The sequence below is a fragment of the Camellia sinensis genome, chromosome 8 (assembly GCF_055761805.1).
Source record: "Camellia sinensis isolate YWXY chromosome 8, ASM5576180v1, whole genome shotgun sequence".
In the NCBI taxonomy this organism is placed as follows: Eukaryota; Viridiplantae; Streptophyta; class Magnoliopsida; order Ericales; family Theaceae; genus Camellia; species Camellia sinensis.
Genome location: NC_138968.1, coordinates 133,869,226 through 133,892,201, shown reverse-complemented (window position 1 = coordinate 133,892,201; position 22,976 = coordinate 133,869,226). Strand labels below are relative to the sequence as shown.

Genomic DNA, 22,976 nt, shown 5'->3' with positions numbered 1-22,976 from the left:
CTTGCTGACATAAAAGATGGGCAGGTGTTGTATTCCTTCTGCACGAACCAACACTGCGCTAACTGCGTGCTGAGAGACTGCCAGGTATAAAAAGAGTTCTTCACCAGGTACTGGAGTAACAAGTAGTGGTGGGGAAGACATGTACTCCTTCAAGCTTTCCAGAGCTCGGTCGCATTCTTCATCCCACTCAAACTTGGCCTTTAAAGCTTGGAAGAATGGTCGTAGTCTGTCTGACGATCTGCTTATGAACCGGTTGAGTGCAGCCGCCATACCAGTGAGATGCTGCACTTCTTTGACTGAGTTTGGTCTCTCCAACTCCTGGATTGCTTTGATCTAAGAGGGGTCTGCTTCTATACCTCGGTTGGTCACCAGGAAGCCCAAGAATTTGCCAGATCCCACTCCGAATGCGCATTTGGACGCGTTGAGGCGCAACTTGTGTTTCTTCAGGATATGGAACATCTCGCCCAAATCTTTCAGATGGTCATTCTTATCCTTGCTTTTGACCACCATGTCGTCGATGTAAGCCTTCATTGTTCTGCCTAACAATGGTTCAAACATCTTGGTGACCATCCTTTGGAATGTCGCCCCTGCGTTCTTTAGGCCAAAGGGCATGACCTTGTAGCAATATAACCCCCTTGGTGTTGTGAAGGATGTGACCTCCTGGTCTGGTTCATGCATGGCGATCTGGTGGTAGCCTCTGTATGCATCCAGGAAGCTGAGACGGTTATGCCCTGCCGTTAGGTCCACCAGTTGATCTATCCTTGGTAGAGGGAAGCTATCTTTTGGGCACGCCTTGTTGACCGTTTTGTAGTCGACGCAGACACGCCATTTACCGTTCTTTTTTGGCACTACGACGGTGTTGGAGATCCATCTTGGGTAGTGCACTTCCCTTATAGCTCCTGCCTCCAGCAGGTTGCCTACCTCTTCTGCCACTATTTCGGCGTGGTGGAGTGCCGATCTGCGTGTGCGTTGAATGACTGGTCTGGCAGATGGGTGGACATTGAGTTGGTGACTGATGAAGTTTGGATCAATGCCTGGCATGTCGTAAGGTGTCCAGGCAAACACTTCGATATTAGAGGTCAAGAATTCCAAGACCTCTAATCTCTCAGCGCTGGACAATGATGAGCCAAGCAAGAAGAACTTATCCGGGTTCTTCTCATCTATTTTTACCTCCACCAAGTCTTCCACCGCTTTCTGATCAGCCTCTTTGCCGACGTCAGCGAATAGTTTATTACTTTCTGGCTCTTCCACCGAATGAACGTATCCTTTGGCAGCTCGGCTTCCATTCGCTGTGGCGAAGCACTGTTTTGACATGATCTGATCGCCATAGACTTCTTCAATTATACCGGCGTCATTGGGGAACCGCATTACCTGATGGTATGATGACGCTACCGAACGCATGGAATGCAGCCATGTTCTGCCCAGGATGATGTTGTAGGTGGAGGGGACCTTCAATACCCAGAACTCCACCTGTTTTGTTACACTTCCTGCTCTGACTGGAAGGATTATTTTGCCGACAGGCCACTCTAGCATGGAGTTGAATCCAATCAGGGGAGAAACTGCAGGTGCCAAGTCTTTGTCTTGCAGCTTTAGTTGTTTGAATGTGTCGTAATACATGATTTCACATGAACTACCCTGGTCAATCAGAATCCGCTTGACGTCAAAATCCTTGACTCGGAGAGTGACGACCAGGGCATCGTTATGGGGGCAGTAAATTCGTTCTAAGTCCTTATCTGAAAAGGTCATGACGTTTGTTGCCTCTGTCCTCCCCTTCTTGATGGCAGGTTGGGCACTCAATATTTCCCTAAAGTGCTCAGCCTTCTTGATTGAACCTCTGAGCTCGCATACGCGCTCAGGTTCAAAAACTCCATGAATTACATTGATAATGCCTTGGGGTGGTGCATCGATTGGCATTCTATTGGGATGGTCATTATGATCTTGGGGGGCCGGTTGCGCTCCTCCTTCAATGTATTCGTCCAAGTGGCCTGCTGCCACCAATTCTTCCAAGTGCTATCTCAGTGGCATGCAATTCTCAGTTCGGTGCCCCTTTTCTTTGTGGAAGGTGCACCGTGATCTGTCATCGTAATTTTTCTGACCTTCCCCAAGCTTGGCTGGCCACTTGACAAAAGGCTCATCTTTGATTTCGCTCAGAATCCGATATATTGGTTTTTTGAACACCGTTGTTATGGCAGTGCGGATTCTCAACCATCTTTTGTCTGGGTCTTCTCCGTTATCTCGTCTGCCACGCCCGTTTTTGTTACTTCGGTCGACCGTGTTGACCTTGGCAGGGGTTTTCTTTTCTGGTACTGCGGTCGTACTTGATTTTGCCTTGGCACGCGCGCCATCCTCTTCTACCCTGATGTGCTGATGCACTCTTTCCATCAGGGCCTCCATGGTGAGGGGTGGTGTCATGGTGATCGAGTCCCTTAGTCGATTCCCTACTGGTAGGCCTCTTTTATACTGCGCAATGGCTAGATTGGTGGGGCAGTCTCCAATCTGGTTGAATGTCTCCCAGTAGCGACTGTTGTAAGATCTGAGGGTCTCTTTTTCACCCATGTCGATGGAGAGTAACTGGTCTATCTCCACCGGTGTTTTAGTATTTGTCCGAAACCTTGTTACGAACGCTTCTGCCAATTGGGCCCAAGAGGCTATGCTGCCCTCTAGGAGTTTTTCAAACCAAGTCAAGCCTAGGTCGCCCAGACTTGATGGGAAGAGTATGCACATTAAGGCCTCGTTTCGCCTGTACACAGCCATGACTTGGCGAAAGTGGCTCAAGTGTGAATACGGGTCCGTCTTCCCTTCATATGTATTGAATTTCGGCTGAAGGAAGCCTGATGGTAGGGGTGCGTTTTCGATCGCTGGGACAAACGGCAAAGTTTGTAGTCTTGCCAATGCCTTGTCCGTTGGTTCGTAGGCCGGTCGCGGTATTGGCATTCCAACCTCGACGCTTCCATGCGTCCGAGGAGCCAACCGTTGTAAGGCCGAAACTCGGTGTGGATCTCTTGCCCTGGCATCCTCCTTGCATCGTGCTTTTTCTTCTAGCACGGCTCGTAAGTCGGATGACCTGGGTAGCTCGGTTTGTCTGGATCTGGTTTGGTGTGAATGTGAAGGCCAATACGTGCTTCCTTCAGTGTATGATCTTTCGGATTTCGTCCTCTCAGACCTGGAGTGACGAGTCCTTGAAGATAAGGAGTGAGTGTCGCCTGTCCTGAGGCTTCTGCTCTCTCCTTGGGAGGGTGTAGTATTCCTACTACGACTCTCTGAGTGGCGAGGGGGCGTCTCGTGCTTGCGCCCCTCTCCTGTCGCCACATCTTTAGTCTTCATCTGGCGTTTTAAAGCCTCCATGTCCGCCGCCATCCTTCGAATTAGTTCATCTTGTTCTTTCACGCGATCTTCCAGGGCTTGAGGATCCACCCTCCTCCTTTGCCTGTCAGGACTCTTAGAATGTCGAGGGCTGCTATTCCGCCTTCCCCTGCCACTCCTCCTGGAGTTATGTTGTTGGGGCTCCAGATCTGCCATAGGAGGGACAGAGGGTAATCCTTCGCGCCTTGCGCCCCCCTCTGGAGTTAGTCCGTCGACGGCGGACTGCGGCAAGTCTTCAATGTGTGCCATTGAATGAGAAAAGGAGAAGCTCAGTCAAGAGGTTTTTGTTTTTGTCTGTTCTTCCCACAGACGGCGCCAATTGTACGGGGAGGAAATAATTCTCCTCATATAATCCTGTTGACCAAGTCCACGCTCCTCCGTACGACGTCGCTTTGTCACCTGAAAACACAAACGTGAGCTAGCCGGCGGGTGTGTGCCGGAAACCTCTCCGATGCCTAAGTCAGAAAACTTGACAAATAGACAAGGCTCTAAGTTTTCAGAAAGATTGTGTTCAATTACCTCCTCCAAGGTGATGCTTGTGAGCTTTTATAAGTTTCCCGTGGCACAATCCTAGTAGGACTTGTATTTCTCCATGCAGAGTCCTCCTAAGATTCATACTCCTAAGGATAATGCTTATCCTTTTACACCCTCCCCCACTGCTTAAACCAAGTGGGATGGTTTTCTCCATGACCGAACTACCACATGACCGAAATAACACTTGGCTATGCTGAGCCACATAGAAGGCCGAACTATCCTTAGCTCGGTTTTCTCTTCTAACTCATTACTTCGGCTGCCCTTATTCAACCTTGGTGCGTTTAGATCAAACTTCCAGGTAGCAAGTTCTGACTGACCTAACCAGAGTATGTCGCGATCGGACTAATTTTGAGACCGGCCTAACTCCGAGTTGCCTCTGGACCGGAGTAGCTTTACTCCTCCTTGGGCCGAAGCAACTATCTTTTCTTGAGCCGGAATAAACTCACCTCCTTGGACCGAAGTAACTTTGTCTCCCCAAGGCCGGAGTAACCTTGCCTTCTAGGCCGGAGTATTCAGTACGGCCTTTTTACCTAGTCCTCTGCGTTTTGGGCCTCAAAACCCAACTCGAAGCTCGGCCCAATTTTTCCCAAAAATTACCCTCTCACTAATTATATTTTGTGTATTATTCCACCAATAAAACGAGTGCGTGAACAAAGTTATAAAAGTCATGTGGTATTAATTTATTTATTTTTCAACTCTAGAATTTCTATGGTCCACTACACTTGCACAGACATAACATTTAAACTTTTTTTTTATCATTATTTTCTTCTGAGTTTGACCCACCACATGATAAAAAATCATTCCACACTTGTTAAAATTATCCTACTTTTGTAAACACTAAATTGAGAAATTTTATGATATTATCATTAGCGGCCTAAGATTATTAGATGTCTTAAACTGAATATCAAAATAAGATTTTATCTAAATAAGTCTTTAAAAAGTTGGAGTCTTCAACACTAAATTTTTTTAAATTTTTTTTATGGACTTTAGTCAACAGTTTAAATGATCTAATGGTCAAGTCACCTCTAGATTTTACACCTTTCAAGTACTGCATGATGTAAGATTTCACTCATTGTTGACATTTTACTAAGTTAAAAATTGAATTTTAAGTTAAATATGATACGTTACTATCCAATTAAAAAATTTACCATTCTTTTTAAATGATAATTTTTTTTTTTTTTTTTTTAACCAAACCCCACAAAAAATCAGAGTGAGTCATAAGCCGACCATGCATGATGCACGCCACAAATTAATCTTTTTTAATTTTTATTAATTCTTCTTTATATGTTGGCCCCACCGATTAACAAGTCATGGTATCAAAACTTTTTCCAACTATGCACTTTCTATGATATTGCCTATTGTCTACTTGACCGTACTAATTTTCTACGAGTGTTATACACGAATTTTGTTTCAAATTTGATTTTTTTAGTAAGAATTTATTTGGGAATTGATTTTTTAATTTTTTTTTGATTTATTATGAAAAAATATGTAAAAAGAAAAAATAAATTGAATTTTTGTACTAACTTTTTTTATTTTTTGTTATTTTAGCCAATTGTCAATGTATAGATCTCTCGTGATATCACTACAAGAAAAGTGGGTATATGAGACGGGACTATTTGCGACAGCACACTTGCCGTCTCAAAAAAACAGAGTATTTACGACGGCACCATTTGCCGTCTCAAAAAAGTATAGCATTTGCGACAGCACAATTTGCCGTCTCAAAAAATGAGAGCATTTGCGACGGTATTTTCTGCCGTCGCAAATACTCTGCTTTTTTGAGACAGCAAATTGTGCCGTCGCAAATGCTATGCTTTTTTGAGACGGCAAATGGTGCCGTCCCAAATACTCTGCTTTTTTGAAACGGCATTTTCTGTCGTCGCAAAAAGTGACTTTCGTGTTTTTTTTAGTTTTTAGTGAATATTTTTAAAATTTTAAATATTTTTTTTAGATGCACCTTACTTAGATGTATCTAAAAAAAAATTTATGAAAAAATATTTTGAAAAATTAATAAATACATAAAAATACAAAAAAAAAATGTATTGAATTATTGTAGTTTTGGTATTTAGTGAATTTTTAAAAGATTTTTTTTATAATTTTTTTTAATTTTTAGGTGTATTTATGTTAGGTGTGTCTAAAAATTAAAAAAAATACTTAAAATATTAAAAAAATTCAGTAAAAACAATATAACACGGAAAACAAGAAAGTATAATTTTCTCAAAAGAGTTTTTGGAAAACTCTAACCTAGCATAGTGATTGTGATTTTCAGACAGCTTCATATATATACAGTCACAAAATGGCTTGAATAAATTCTAGTACTTTTTTTCTGTCGCAAAAAAAAAAAAAAATGTCTTCTTACTCTTTTGATATAACATTTCTCTTTTCATTCATTTTTCATCTTCATGTCTCTTTGTCTCTATCTCTCTCTTTTCTCTTTATCTCTTTCACTCATCACTCTTCTTTCTCTGTCTGTCTGTTTCTCTCTCTCATTTTCTCTCTGTGTCTCTCGCCTATCTCTCTTCTCTCTATCTCTCTCATCTGTTTTCTCTCTCTGTCTCTCTCGTTCATCTCCCTTCTCTCCATCTCTCTCATTTCTTTTCTCTCTCTCTCTCTCTCTTATATTTCTATCTCTCTCGTCCATTTCTCTTCTCTCTCTGTCTCTCTCTTTTTCTGTCTCTCTCTCTCGCTCATGTCTTTTCGTTCTATTTCTCTCTCTTTTTGTCTATCTCTCGCACATCTCTTGTTTCTCTCTCTTTTTCTATCTTTCCCTCTCTCTCTATCTCTCTCTCTATCTCTTTTTCTGTCTATCTCTCTCTTCATGTCTCTCTCTCACTCATCACTTTTCTCTCTCTCTCTCTACTTGTCTATTTGTCTATTTCTTCCTCACTATGTTCGCCTTGCTCACTCTCTTGCTCTCATCTTCTCTATTTATCAAGCTCCTTCTCGATTTATCGATCCACTATAAACGACGTCGTCTTACTCTTTTGAACATTTCTCTTTTCACCTATTTTTTCATCTTTCTATCTCTTTGTCTTTGTCACTCTTCTCTTTCCCTCTCTTACTCATCACTCTTCTCTGTCTGTCTGTCTCTCCCTTTCTCTATGTGTCTCTGTCTCTCTTCGCTGTCTCTCTCTCACTCATCACTCTTCTCTGTCTGTCCGTCTCTCTCTTTCTCTTTGTGTCTCTGTCTCTCTTCTCTTTCTCTCTCTCACTCATCACTCTTTTCTGTCTGTCTGTTTATCTCTCTTTTTCTTTGTGTCTCTCGTCCATCTCTCTTCTCTCTATCTCTTTTATCTATCTTCTCTCTCTGTCTCTCTTCTCTCTCTCTTCTTTTTTTCTCTCTCGCTTTCTCGCTCATCTCTTTCTGTCTCTCTCTCGTTTATCTCTTTTCGCTCTTTTTTTTTTCTTTCTCTCTGTCTCTCTCTTTGTCTATATCTTTTCACCCATTTTTTCATCTTTTTCTCTCTATTTTCTTTCTCACTCTCATTCATCACTCTTCTCTCTCTGTCTATCTATTTGTCTCTCTCTCTCTGTGTCTCTCATTCATCTATCTCTTCTCTCATCTCTTTTTTTTTTCTCTCTCTCTCACCACTCATCTCCTCTACCACCTTCACCACTACTGCAAATGCCATTTCACTACCACCACTACTACCACGGTCGCCATTTCACCTCTACGACTACCATTACTACTACCATCGCCACCACTTCACTACCACCACTACCACTATTGCCACTACTACTACTACCATTACCTCTCTTTCACCCCTGTTACTCCATCTACTCAACTACTACTACAACTTCACCACTAATCTCCTTCGTCATCACCACCACCACCACCACCATCATCTCTTATCCACCACCTTCACCATTACTGTCGGTTCCTCTTCTCTACTACAAAATATTACCTCTCTTCTCTCTCTCACCCATCACTCTTCTCTGTCTGTCAGTCTTTGTCTTTGTCTCTTTCTCTTTCTCTTTCTCTCTTTGTCTCTCGCTCATCTCTCTTCTTTCTATCTCTCTCATCTCTCTATCTCTCTTATTTCTTGCTCATTTACCTTCTCTCTATCTCTCTCTCCGTCTCTCTCGCTCATTTTTCTTCTCTCTTCATCTCTCTCTCTTTTTCTATGTCTTTCTCTCAATCATCTCTTTTCGCTCTCTTTCTCTCTCTCTGTCTATCTCTCGCTCATCTCTTGTTTCTTTCTATTTTTCTAGATGTCTCTCTCTCTATCTGTTTCTCTCTCTGTCTCCCTATCTCTCTCTCTATATCTCTTTCTCTCTTTGTCTCTCTCTCACTTATCACTCTTTTCTCTCTGTGTCTGTTTGTCTGTCTCTCGCTCTTCTCTCTCTCTCTCTCTTTCCCTCTATGTGTCTGTCTGTCTACTTGTCTCTCTTCCCCATTGTGTTCACCTTGCTCACTCTCTCCCCCATCTCTTCTCTATTTACCGAGCTCTCCACTATAAGAAAATGCATTTTTAGCGACCACTTTGTCTCTCTCTCACTCATCACTTTGTCTCTGTTTGTCTCTCTCTCTCTCTATCTCTTTTCTTTATCTGTCTCTCACTCATCTCTCTCTCACCACCCATCTTCTCTACCACATTCACCACTACTACCACTGCAAATGCCACATTGACCACAAAAAATTAACTTTATTTTAATGGAAAATATTATCCCTACTTCTACCAAATAAAAAAAAATAATAATTTTTTATTCATTAAAATAAATATGAAACAAATAAATTTTCAACCATACAGAATGAAAAAATAAAAATAAAAATTCATTAACTATAAAAGAAATTATTTTAATAAAAAATAATTTTTTTTAGCAATGACATCCTCTGTTGCAAAAAAAAAAGTCATTTTATTATTTAAATATTTATTTGTAATGAAAATAAAAATAAAAATAAAAATCCAAAAAAACTTCCATTCTCCCCCCATTTTTCCATTCCCGCCCGGTTCCCCCCTCCCTCTTTCCATTCCCGCTCCCCACTCTCCATAAACCCAAAATCCCCAATCTGTTTCTTGTTTTCCATTCCCGCTCCCCCCTCACCCTCCCCCTCCCCCTCAAAAACCCAAAATCCCCAATTGGGTTCTCCCCCCAGCCCCCCCCAAAACCCCAACCTCTTCAACAAAATCCCCCCCGAAAGACCCAAAATCCCCAATCTCTCCTTCCATTTATCTCTCTACCTATTTGTCTCTCTAGGTTTTAGGGTTTTGAGTGTGAGAGAGACGGGGCAACAGTCTTTGATCTACAGCTTCGTGGCTAGAGGAACAGTGGTTCTCGCCGAATTCACTGGAAATTTCATGAGCATCGCTTCTTAGTGCCTCCAGAAACTCCCTTCAATCGAATTTATTGCTATTTTTCGGGCCCTCGTGATTCGTGACCGATATCATTTTTTGAAGGTACACAGATTTTTTTCTTTTTCTTCTTAGCGATTGTGAATTTCAATTCCAATCCCTCGATTTCTAGGGTTTCTGATCATAATGCAGGTTTTGTAGCGCTTCAATTTGCAGTTGAATCGCTCAGATTTGAGACTTCTTGTATCGTTATTTGCACGAAATCGAGAGACCGAGTTATGTCGGGCCCGTTGGATCGGTTTGCGAGGCCTTGTGAGTTGTTTTTCTTTTCTGAATCTGAACATGTTTTTTTTTTTTTTTTTTTTGATGTTATTGAGCTGTTTTTGTAGTCGATCTGGTAAGATCGTATTGAGTTAGGGTTTTGTTTTTAATAACAGATTTTATGTCCTTGTATGCATGTTCAATTGACTCTTGTATATGATGAGAATCTGTGGAAAAAATTTCAATTGCTTCTGTTTGGTTTGACGGGGAAAAAAAATCCTAAATTTTCTTGAGGATACTTGTTAGTCTATAAGTCGGCAAAACAACTTTATTTGCAATGAAATTTTCCAGTTTTTTTTTTTTTTTTTTGGGGGGGGGGTGGGGTTGGGAGGGTTTCTAGCACAATCCAACTCTAACCCACATAAATAGGTTAGTCTCTCTTAATCAATTCATATACATCATTGTATTTGTTTTCAATTCTCTCAAATTTTCTTTCTTTGCTATTTCCATTAGTTTTGAGGGATTGAATTAGTTTTTGGTTTCAATATGAGGACTTGATGCTGCAAATGATATCATCTACGCCAAGTGTTTGTGTTTTTGCTTCTGTTTCTGTAATATGGTGTTTGTTGCTTTCATAGTTTTGCTCGAGTTCAAATCGTAGAATCGTATCAATTCCTTGCTTGTCCTTCTAAGAATTAGTATATGATTTGTTATTCAAGCTCTTCGGTGATCGAGTTTGTGTCTTGTTTGGTGGCTTGGGGTGTTGTTTTAATGATATAACTTGTTATATTTGTAAATACAATCATGCAGCTTTAATTCTCCGGATTTCTTAGCATATCATTTTTTGCCTTTCTTGACATCATTAGGGATGGGTGCATCACTTATCTATTACAAAAAAAATATTTAGAACCATAATCATTTTTGAGAAGCCAAAATAATTCATATACTGTCCCACAGTGGAGGCCTCATCGTGCATATATATGTCATGTAATCATATATCAGCGAATAAGCATTCTCCCTCACATTCTTGTCAAAATAACTTTTTTTCTTCTCTTCTTTTTTCATTTTTAAATTTTAAAATTTTGACAAATAGACTACCTAATACTATATATCAAATGACAATAGTAAGAGATGTAATTAGAAGCTGTGATTGGTGGGCTTTGCCTAGAGTTCTGTTATTTTGTCAAGTTCTATTTCTCTGAGACATTTTCTTTCATTGTGGGTTGATGCAATTTTGCATAATTTCTATTACACCATTTGTATGATGCTTCAGCTGAATTATTATGTTTGCCTTTTCATCAGTGAATTAAGGTATGAACTCTTCATCAACTCAATTTGCCACTTCAGGAATGATGGGTTTATATGAGAGACAAATTTTTTATAAGTGGGCGCACCAATAAATTTTGTAAAATCTAGTCAATTCCTGTATATTTTTGTGTTCATTCATGTATTTGGTTTCTAGATTCGTAGTAAAACTCTTTCCGGATAAACCACAAACCTAGAAAACGTGTCCACAAAAATAAAATGTAAGATGTAGATTAATGAATCTTTGGTCTACATATTTTATTTTCTACAATTAAAAAAATGTCTAGCATTACTCAACATTTTCACACCCACCAACCACTTCATGGTTTTTTTATTATAATTCCCCACTCCTAAGGTTTGGAAACCAAATCAAGTAACCATCACAATCTTATAACAAATTATTGGTTAATTTACAGGTAATGAAACTCAAGGAACAGCTTTCCGAGGCAGAGAAGGAGATACAGAGGCTACTGGAGAGATGCGATGGTGTTTCAAGCAACAGCCTGGCTTCATTGTTCTCCATGGAAGCCATGGATCCACCTCCTTTTCTAGGGGAGTTTGGGATGGAAGGGTTTGGAAATATTTTTTATGTGCCAGAAAACAATTACAATCATGGCATGGATTGGGTTAATCTTATATGATATGTAATTAAAGCAATTCTAGTATTAATGTAGCTAGTGACCATCTTATGTACATCTTTTTTTCTTCCTTCTTTTTTTTTTTTTTTTTTTTTTTTTTGCCCTTGGCTTTGTTTTTATGTTGTAGTGTTTCAGTGGTACTTTACATTTGACTAGAAGATGGAATTGTTAATGTTAGAATATAACTTGCTTTTTAATTATGGATGAATTTTTATTTATATAGTGGACTTTTTATATTATTATATAATTATTGGTTTTTTTTATAGTTATTTTTCATTTAATACAGGTCATTTTCATATTTTTAATAATTTTATTATAGGTTTCTTTTTTGTTCTTTTTTTAATTTTTTTTGAGACGGCAGAACACCCCGTCTCAAAAAGAAAATTGAAGGACGACACCTATATTGTCGCAAAAGGTAGGGAATATAATTGAAAAATAAGGCCTTTAGCGACGGTATCATAGCCGTCGACAATAGTCATTAGCGACGGCTCAGGTTGCTGTCTCAAATACACTTTTAGCGACGGTATTTTTGCCGTCGCAAAAAATCCTTTTAGCGACGGTAATACTGTACCGTCGCAAAAAACTCAGATTTTCATCCATTATTGGCGATAGAAATTTGCCGTCGCAAAAAAGGAATTTTCCCGTCGCAAAAGCAAAGGCGATGGCACTTGCCGTCGCTAAAACCCTTTTGCAACCCCTTTTGTTGCGACCCCCACTTGCCGTCGCAAAAAGCCATTTTACCGTCGTAAAAACCTTTTGAGACAGCATTTGGGGTATTTGCGACGGCGTTTTGTCGTCGCAAAAAATAATTTTTTTTGTAGTGTATTTGAAAATAATATAATAAATCATATAAATTTGACATAATTATATTGAAAAATTTTAAAATTTTAATTTATATATTACTTAGTTTTTTTTTTTTTTGTCAATAATATGTTAATCATATGAGTAAAAAAAATAATATTATCATATCTTTTACATTAAATACAAAATTTATTTTATTTATCTTTTTGTCTTTATACTGTCTGCATTATTTTAGTCTCTTTACCCAAATTCAAATGGAAGTCAATGTAATTATACCAAAAATATTAAACTTGCTATATTTTTTCTAATTCTCTTAGGGAGATCAGTGTAATTTACCCTATTTTGTTTGGAACTTAAATTTTTTTTTTAGGACTGCTAGCACCTACCTATTTTAGAACCCCCTCTCTTCTTTTCTTTTAATTCCAATTTTGTCCAAACATAAAATTTCATTTCTACCCTCATTGCTAACTCTTTAACCCTAATTTCCCAAACCTAACCCTAATTCCATTGGCGTCGCTGTCACCAACCATCATTGTTGACGCCACTATAAGCTTCATATCAAGTTTTGGTCACCACTCCACCTCTGGTGTCACTGTTACCGCCGTCATCACTGATTGTAGAGAGAGAGAGAAAGAGTTGCAAAGAAGAAGAAGGAGAGAGAGAGAGATCGCTGACCATCACTATCACAGCCCCTGCATCTACAAGCTGTTGCGATCTAACTCGTTATCACCGTCACCATCGTCGTAGCATACCACCATTGCGGCCTGATTTCCACTTTCAAATCTAGGATTTTAAGGAAAGAAGAAGAAGAAGAGGAGAGGAGGTTAAAGGAAAAGATGATGGGAAAGCGAATGAGAGGCTAGAGGTGTAGTAATGGAAGGACTAGTGGCGGCTGGGTCACAATATGGGTTGCGATCTAAAGAAGAAGAAGAAAAAAAGAAGATGAGACAGAAGAGTGGGTGGTTATGGAAGCAACAAGTGGATTCAGATTGCGGTGGTGCAATGGTGGTTTGCCGAAGTTGAGACAAAGGGGGTGAAAAAGATAGAAAAAGCAAAAGAAATAGCAGGTGGGCTGCGGATTGGCTGCCAAAGGCAGCGACAATGGTGCCGAAGGTGGTTATGGAAGCAACAAGTGGATTCAGATTGCGGTGGTGCAATGGTGGTTTGTCGAAGTTGAGACAAAGGGGTGAAAAAGATAGAAAAAGCAAAAGAAATCGCAGGTGGGCTGCGGATTGGCTGCCAAAGGCAGCGACAATGGTGCCGAAGGTGATAGTTAGAGATAGGGAGTAGGGTTTGGGTTTGGGGTTAAGGATATAGTTGACATTAAGATGGGGGTCCAAAGAGAAAATCGTGAGGTCTCATTTTGCTGGGTGGTGGTTCAAAGAATTAAGGGGCCAAAGTAGAAAGATAGGTGTAAATGGCAGTCCTCTTTTTTTTTAGAGAGGAAATTACAAAAAAAAAAAACCCTAGGGTTTGGCGTGTCTTTCACATTAAACCCCAACATTTTAATTTTAACAATTTAAACCTTGAATTTTTAACCGTGTCCCAATGTTGACCCTCCATCTGTTTCTGTTTGTTTTTGTTAACTTTTTACACTTATTTGATACATGTGTCACTTTTTGATTCGTCCATAATTATTATAATTATTTTATTCCAAAATTATTCCAATACTTTCTCTCTTCTCACTCTCTTTTCTCTTCCCACCATGTCTTCTCTTCTCTCTATCATCAAGCAGTCCCATTTAGAAACATACCCAAAAAATTAAACCAAAAATCAATCTGAATGACAACCGAGAAACCAAATTCGGAAACAAACTATACAAAACATACCCTTTTGCCGAATCCAAAGATACCATGAACCAACACAATGGGAGGCAAATCAACAGCACTGGTTGACCCTTTGGGCTCTTCCTCTTTGACCCCAACATTCACATTTGACTTGAAAAGAGATTTATTCAAAGCCTGAGAAAGGTCACCAGCCACTGTTGCGCTGAATATGTAAAGCCATGCAAATGAACCAAAGAGCTCACAAACAACTCTGCTAAATACAGGCCAACCATCTATAACCTGGTCATCTTCTATATATATATATATATATGTATCTCTCTCTCTCTCTCTCTCTCTTTATGTATGTGTTCACAGAATTTTAGAAAAACAGTGAAGGCTCTTCTGTATCAACCTCAAGATTTGAAAATAATCAAAACCCAAATCAAACCCTTCTATGATTCATTTATTTTGTGTTTATATATATATATATATATTAGTATTTTTTTGTGTGGACCGAAAAAGCTCTTCCTCCAATTCCAAATCAGATGATCAAACGATTATGGGGTCTTAGGGTTTTGGGAAAGAAGGAAATGGAAGAGCTCTTCCTTTAATTCCAAATCAAATGATCAAACAATTATGGGGTCTTAGGGTTTTGGCGAAGAAGGAAAGCGATTATAAAGTCTTAGGATTTTGGGGAAGAAGGAAAGGGTTTTGGTAGTGCTTTTCTTCGGCTGCTTTTCTCCCTTGCTTTCTCACTCCGGCATGCCTAGCCATTCCAGTGAACCAGTTTGATCATAGAGCTTTGATATGGATTTGAGAAAAAAGGCAATTGAGAGCTAAGAGAGAGGGAGAGAGAGAGAGAGAGAGAGAGAGAGAGAGAGGTGTGGAAGATGTTGTGGTAGCGCAGGAGCAGTGTGGACGGAGGTTGGCAAACGGCGCGAAGGTCAGCGAATGGGCGGAGGTCAACGATGGGGCATCCGGAGGTCGTTGATCGTTCATCTTGGAAGAGAGAGATGAGTATTAAAATAATTATAATAATTATTGACGAATCAAAAAGTGACATGAGTATTAAATAAGTGTAAAAAGTTAACACAAACAAATGAAAACAAATGGAGGGTCAACATTAGGATACGGTTAAATATTCAGGGTTTAAATTATTAAAATTAAAATGTTGGGGCTTTTTTATATTAGTATTTTTTTGTGTGGATCGAAAAAGCTCTTCCTCCAATTCCAAATCAGATGATCAAACAATTATGGGGTCTTTGGGTATTGGGAAAGAAGGAAATGGAAGAGCTCTTTCTTCAATTCCAAATCAAATGATCAAACAATTATGGGGTCTTAGGGTTTTGGGGAAGAAGGAAAGGGATTATAAAGTCTTAGGATTTTGGGGAAGAAGGAAAGGGTTTTGGTAGTGCTTTTCTTCGGCTGCTTTTCTCCCTTGCTTCCTCGCTCCGACATGCCTAGCCATTCCGGCGAACCACTTTGATCATAGAGCTTTGATATGGATTTGAGAAAAAAGGCAATTGAGAGAGAGAGAGAGAGAGAGAGAGAGAGAGAGAGGTGTAGAAGATGTTGTGGTAGCGTAGGAGCAGTGTGGACGGAGGTTGGCAAACGGCGCGAAGGTCAGCGAACGGGTGGGGGTCAGCGATGGGGCATCCGGAGGTCGTCGATCATTCATCCTGGAAGAGAGAGAGAGAGAGAGATGATAGAAAAAAAGTTAATTTAGAAATAAAATAATTATAATAATTATTGACGAATCAAAAAGTGACATGAGTATTAAATAATTGTAAAAAGTTAACACAAACAAATGAAAACAGATGGAGGGTCAACATTAGGATACAGTTAAAAATTCAGGGTTTAAATTATTAAAATTAAAATGTTGGGGCTTTCGTTTGTAATTCCTCCCCCCCTTTTCTTTTTCTTTTTTTCTTTTTTTTTAAGGTGAATTAAGAAAGGAGTCGTCATTCAAAATTTCTAAAATTTTAAGTTTCTTTTGTAGAAAATATTTAAAGAGTTTCAAATTTAAATGAATAATTATGTTCTTTTAAAACTAAGGGACGTGTCCCTAATAAAAACACAGTACAATGGGAGTGTTTAGGAAGTTAAAAATTGGATTTTTAAGTTAAAATTCATAAAAAGATAAAATGGGCTAAAGTAGTTAATAAGACAAAATATTACATAAAACCAATAATTATTTTATTTTTTCTACTCACAAGCATCGCATCCAATTACAAAAAAAATTTAACTCTTTTTCCAAACACAAATATTTTAGCCTACTAAAATAGTCAAAAACTAAAATAACCAACTTCCCAAAGGAAGCCAATGTCTATATAAGACATTAAAGCTCTTTAATTTTCAAATTGTTAATTTGGGTTTGTTTATTTATTTATTATTTTCATATATATATATATATATATATTTTATCATAAACGATTTATTAAACCTTTTTCAACGTGTACAAACGTCATAAAGACTAACAGGAATATCGGTTGCATTTTGGAGTAATCCATTATTCGTTAATACAATCACGTGGGTAGGTAATAACATTTTTAAAAATGCGATTACATGTCTCTCATAATCTGAAGCTAAGAATTATTTACTTTACTTTTGATTCACATATTTACAGTATATTTATTGATTTTTTAATAGTAATATTGATGGTTTATTGTGTAAAATTTTGCCCAACATCTTGTAACAAAGCAGATGACAGTAATGGAGTGAGTAGCAGAGAGAGCAGTGGCTAACACCTTGGTACTGGTGGAATTGACAAGAAGTACACCATCTAAATTTTTCCATCCACAAAAGACTTCCAATGATACCTTCCCCTTGCTTTTTAATAATAAAGGTTTTTTTTTTTTTTTGAAAAACTGTTTTTGTCTTATAGGCGCTAAATAGAAGCTGCACCAAATAATTTCACACGTATATAAAAAACAGAGAGTTATAAACAGCTCCATAAATTGCACTAAACAGTCCCATATTCATAAAACTAAAAGTCTCTGATTTCTCAACACAATGTTCCACCAATCTCGCCAAGTTTAGATGGTGAGTGCTGCCTATTATCTTGACATGCTCAGCTAAGAAAAAGACTTCTTGCCGTTGCTTAGAAGAGTTACTTCAAAGACCAATATCCATATCAGTCAGTGACTTTGAGCTCAATTCTATAAGAGAATCTCATGGGCATTCCCGACACTTCTTGATCTAAATAATCCTCCTCGGTTTCATCAGTTCCTCTTTTCTACCTTGAAAAGGAAAACAAAGATGAAAATTATAATAAAGAGACTGGAAAAACACTCCAAGTCTGGATACCAGTTTGATTACAAATTGATTATTGACTCCACTTTATATTGACCTTCATTGAGATGATCTCTGTTAGTATATATAGAGCATTTTCCATTTGAATTTTTATTGGAAACATCACTTGAACAAAACAGAGCAGCTCTGTAGTAGCAACTACTTAAACAGGCTTGCTTGCAACTACTCTTCATGTCTATGTATTAAAAGCATTTGACGTGTCAGCCTCAACAATGAGGTAGGTAACATTCTTTAGCTCTATGAGCTTGTGGTGTTTTGAAGCTTTGCAGAACAAAGGAATAATTTTAGAACATTCAAGATTATGATGCTTATCATTTAGTTCTGTTTAAAATAGCTTACTTGTATTGCTATTAGCCACTTTTGAGTAACTGCGGCCCAAACTTACCAAGCTATCGTACCATATCTACTGCAAACTAGTGGTGGCTTAAGGAGTAGGCGCTCTATTTAGGAGGGCCCTACTTACTATATATAGTCAAATCATAAAGAGAGAACAACCTCTTTTGATTGTAAAGGTTAGAGAAATTGTTAAGAATTTTAAATAAAAATTATAAAAAAAAATATTACAGAGGGCCCCAATTATATTTTTCGCCTTCATTCAAATAGGTTTGATCCATTTAGTGCACAGTTTAGCCATTGAATGCACAACAACTTGGGCATTCATCTAATGCGCAGAATCAATGTAAAAATATGATACAAGAAAAATATTGCAAACCAGATTTCAATTTATCCATTTCCTGTTACAAATCAGTAGGTTTCGGGAAAGCGGAGGGGGAAAAACATGGCAGTAGAATTTTTTGTTCATCATGTCACACTCTTTGTTTTCCCAGTCAAGCTTAAAGTGGGAAAAAAAATTGCACATTCTGCAGACTAACTGATGTACAAAATGTTTTCTTTCCCAGCATTTCAAGAATATAACCCTTTAACCAAATTAATTAGTCATAAAATGGCTCTAAATTTGTCCAAAATATAAGCCACCTTTGTTCCTTCTTCAAACTTAATTTACTATTCATTGACACATCTTTTGGAGAATAAAGTTTGAATCCTTCAGCCAAATTAATTAGTCATAAAATGGCTCTAAATTTGTCCAAAATATAAGCCACCTTTGTTCCTTCTTCAAACTTAATTTACTATTCATTGACACATCTTTTGGAGAATAAAGTTTGAATCGTAAACCACTAATTTGATGTTCTCTTGTTTTACTTGAATCATGAGAAACTCTCATACTCTCACAAAATATCTATGTACTTCGCCTTCACTATAGAACTTGAAAATGTTTTAATTAAAACTATGGGAAATCTAATCTTGCTCACTACATTCATGTGGTTTTGTATGTACTATGGAAATGATGATGGAAGAACTTGAAGAAATAAAAGGGGCAAATATTATTGAGAGAGTTGAAATTTTATCAACTCTACCTAAAACACCATTAATCTTGGTATCATGGATTGTGATTTGCACAAATAAAAATCTTTGATTATAGTTCACTACACAAGAAATGGAAAACAAAAACTTTAAACAACCAGTTGTAATTTGCTCGTTGGAGTATACTTTATTTACCTTGGTCCTGATAAAGCTGATGCAAATAATGGAGTAGCAGCACCAATGGCATCCCCTTGGTGACCAGCAACTGTAATTGGTCTTCGTGCCACAGGAGTTGTGAAGTTATAATCCAAATTGCTTTGAACATCTACAGAACCCCCCAAGACCTTAATCACCACTGACATGGAAGGCCTCCTGGAAAAATCACTTTGTAGACACCACACAGCAACCCTCATCATCTCCACAACTTCTGCTCTATGTGTTTGCATGTCATCATTGTATTTATCAACGATATCCAGAAGTCGTTCCTCTTCTGCTTTCCTCTTAAACAGATCTAGCAGATGCATATCTTCCTCAGGCTGAGACCTATCCAAATTTTTGCGCCCACACAACATTTCCAACACCACGACACCAAAGCTATAAACATCTACTTTCTCGGTGATAATTGAGCTCAACCATTCAGGAGCCAAATAGCCTGGTGTTCCCCTCATCATTGTTACAACTTGGCTTTGGTCCTTATCAATTAGTTTCGACAATCCAAAATCAGAAATTTTCGCATTGAAGTCTTCATCTAAGAGGATGTTTTGGGGTTTGATATCCAAGTGAAATATCTTTTGCCTACATTCCTCATGAAGATAGGCTAGTCCCTTGGCTATATCCATAATGATCTTCTTTCTGGATTGCCACCCAAGAGTTTGCTCCTAGTGCCTTTGGAAGATCCATGTATCCAAGGATCCATGGGACATGTACTCGTAAACTAGAAGCCTATATGATTTTTCAGCACAAAATCCAATTAATCTCACCAAATTGACCTGGTGAATGCTGCCTATTGTTTCAACTTCAGCTAAAAATGACTTCTTAACTTGACCAAAACCATTGAGACGCTTCACCGCTACTTTGGTGCCATCGTTTAATGTCCCTTGAAACACTGACCCAAATCCTCCTTCCCCGAGCTTGTCATTGAAATTGCTTGTCATGGCTCTCAATTCTTCGTAAGAAAATCTGGTAGGCATCCCTGGTACTTGATCAACAAAGAACTCATCGAAATCCTCGGACTCTTGTTTCTTTTTGAAAAAGAAAATGCAAGAGGCAACCACAAAAAATAGAACAAAAAAAAGCACCGAGACTGGAACCCATTATGATCTTGACTTGCCTTGATTTCTTTTGAGGAGAATTTACTGTTGAAGGAATAAGATTCTGTGTAGTCGTAGATTTCTGCACTTTAAGAAATACTGCAACGGTCTCACGCATTGTTTCCTCTTTACTTATAAGAGAAAAGACTTCAGACAATAATAAGCAACCTTGCCTTGAATGATAGCCCAAATTATGTGCAAAAAGAGCTACTTTGCATGAACAGTTTTTCAAGCAACTCGTCTTGCAATCCTCTAATGCTAATTTTTCTTCCAAATTAAAGTTTTTGGATAGGGATTGGTTGATGTTGAACTTGAAGTAAAAGTAACTAGTATTCTTAAGCTCCAAAAGGGTGTGATATTGAGAATGGTCACAAGAAATGGGTGTAACAAGGGAACATCCAAGCTGGGTTGCCTAGAATTTATTTGCCAGAAAGTGCTGTTGTAGATGGCTTCCTCAAGACAACTGCACTGTCCATGTGAAGAACAGAGGCCGTAATTGCCACACACCATGGGATAACCGCAGTCACCAATATCTGATGTCATCAGATCAGCCGTCACAGTCCAAATCCAATTCCGTCCATCCCACTCATATACCTTCAAATGCCCATCAGGATCCAACCTTACGAACTGATGATGAGGTGACGATGATGATGGAACAGGGATTTTGTGCCGCAAAAAGCTTTCTTTCTCGAATTTAACATATTTCACTCCTACATAGTATTGAAAATAGGGCAAGGGTGGATTGGATTCTACATAAGCCACCACCATCTCGTAATAGTCTTGAACTTTAAAAGAAAACAAACCTGGAGTCAAGTTCGATGCGGATTTGCTGGAGGTGAGCTTCTGGCCACGAAACAAAGTCTGGCCAACAAGCAAGGAGTCAGTTGGGTGATCAAACGACTGCCAAACCGTTTTATTGTTTTGATCAAAGAGGACCAGGTTTCCCAATTCAGTGAAATTCATGCCGAAGACGGACTTTCCTGATGTGTTGGTAGACCATACGAAAGTGCCATCTGCGTCATGCAATATCAAATCTCCATCTCCAGTGAGTTGTAAGGTGGCGTCAATTTGAACAGGATTGTCCCAATTTGCAGACCAAACTAGTTCCGCTGCAATTATATAAGACGAGTTGTCGCTAAAATAATCTGTACTAGCGAAGAGTACAACACCAAAGAGGCATGCCTGAGTTTGTTGAGTAGGGCAATAGAAACCACAGATCAAATGTGAGCCACTGGATGATCCTTGGAGGACGGGTGTGAGATTGAAACTGGGATAATCGGTAAAATTATTGTAAATTGAGGGCTTGTTGGTCCAAGAAGTATTTAACTTTGCCATTGGAGGTGCAAATTGGGCATTGTTAAAGAAGGATACTGAAGCTATGAAAAAGATAATAACAGCATAACAAATAGTGCAAGATAGACCCATTGGAGGTGGTTTATCATTACAGCTTTGTTTCTTCTTGGTCACTAGTTTTTATTTTTCTTTGGGGAAAGCAATGGAGAAGAAGGTGTTGAAGAAGAAAGGTGAGTTGCAAACTCCAGATTTCGTTTCTCCCAAATGCAGAACAGCGAGGAAAGTGCCGCATTTCAAATCACTCTTAAATCACTATTACAAGAATTATTGCAGGTCATTGAAATGTTGTTTACGTTCCCCACTCCTTTTGTTATGTCAAAAAGGAAGAAATATCATTTTGCCAACTAAATTTTCACACGCTTTTTAATTTGATTTTCAATTTTTGATTAATATTAATTTTACATTTAAACTTTTAAAATTTTAATCAATTTGGTTCTTGTCGTCACATTTCGTCTACAATTGGACAAAATGTGTTGACGTGGTACCAAATTTTATTTAGAATTTCATTTTACCCCAAAACTATACCTTAAAATTCAATTTGCCCTCAAAATATAACAAATTAAATTTAAATATTTAATCAAATGAAAGGGTAAATTATTTATAAGTCCTATTTGGAAGACTTATAAAAGATATGGTCCTATAAAAAAACTTATAAGCTAATAGGTCATGTGATTTTCTTGTGGACACATTTACTCCCAATCTTAATTAATTAATAATCTAATTAATGATAATACCATAGATGAAAATATAATGTTACCATAGATTATGATCATATCTATATGGTTAGAAATTTGAAATTCAAAATAACCTAATTAATGGTAATACCATAAATGTGAAATTCAATTTTATCATAGATTGTGATCATATCTATATAGTAGGAAATTTGAAATTCAAAACATAAATGTAACATGTAACATCTCAAACTCAATGTGACATTCCCATACGCTTTTGAAATTCAAAATAACTTGATTAATAGCAATACCATATATAGGTAATCCAATATTACCATAGACTGTGATCATATCTATATGATTGGAAATTTAAAATTCAAAACATAAATGTAACATGTAACATCCCAAACCCAATGTGACATTCTCATATGCTTCTCATCCCAAACCTAACGTAAATGTAAAATGCAACATCCCACACCCATTGTGACATTCCCATATGCTTCTCATCCCAAATCCAATGTGACATTCCAATACTCCACTGTTGAATTATGAATAATGTATCCTCCTAAACGTAACATATAACATCTCAACCCAACCCATGTATTGAACCACCATCACCTCCAACCCATCGTAACTTCGATATCATAAGACGGGGTTCAATCCACATTTAATTAAAAAAATTAAAAACTCAGTAATTTTGCGCAATATAATGTGACACGTATGTAAACACTGAATACAACAATGACACAACACACATTTAAAGATAAATACAGTCGAACGTAACACACAAAAGACATAACAACGTTGTGGATGTGGGATAACATTACAATCAAAGGCCCCGTTTGTTTTGGGGTATAGAGGGAGGGATGATATTAGGATAGAGGTGAGACCCATTTAATGTTGTGTTTGTTTGTAGATTTGGCAAAGGGATTGAGATGGAGGAGGGGATTAGGTTGGGCCTTGGAAGGGGGATTGGGATGGAGGATATGGAGGTGGTATTAAAAAAAAT

General features: G+C 38.2%; 1 pseudogene across 1 annotated transcript; it reads right to left on the bottom strand.

Moving 5' to 3' along the window:
• Positions 1 to 16,816: 16,816 nt before the first annotated feature.
• LOC114281188 (G-type lectin S-receptor-like serine/threonine-protein kinase SD2-5) lies at positions 16,817 to 21,590 on the bottom strand (annotated as a pseudogene). Its single transcript, XR_014338250.1, has 2 exons — positions 18,829 to 21,590; positions 16,817 to 17,198 (listed from the first exon to the last, which is right to left on the bottom strand). The product of XR_014338250.1 is annotated as a G-type lectin S-receptor-like serine/threonine-protein kinase SD2-5 (transcript).
• Positions 21,591 to 22,976: the final 1,386 nt, after the last annotated feature.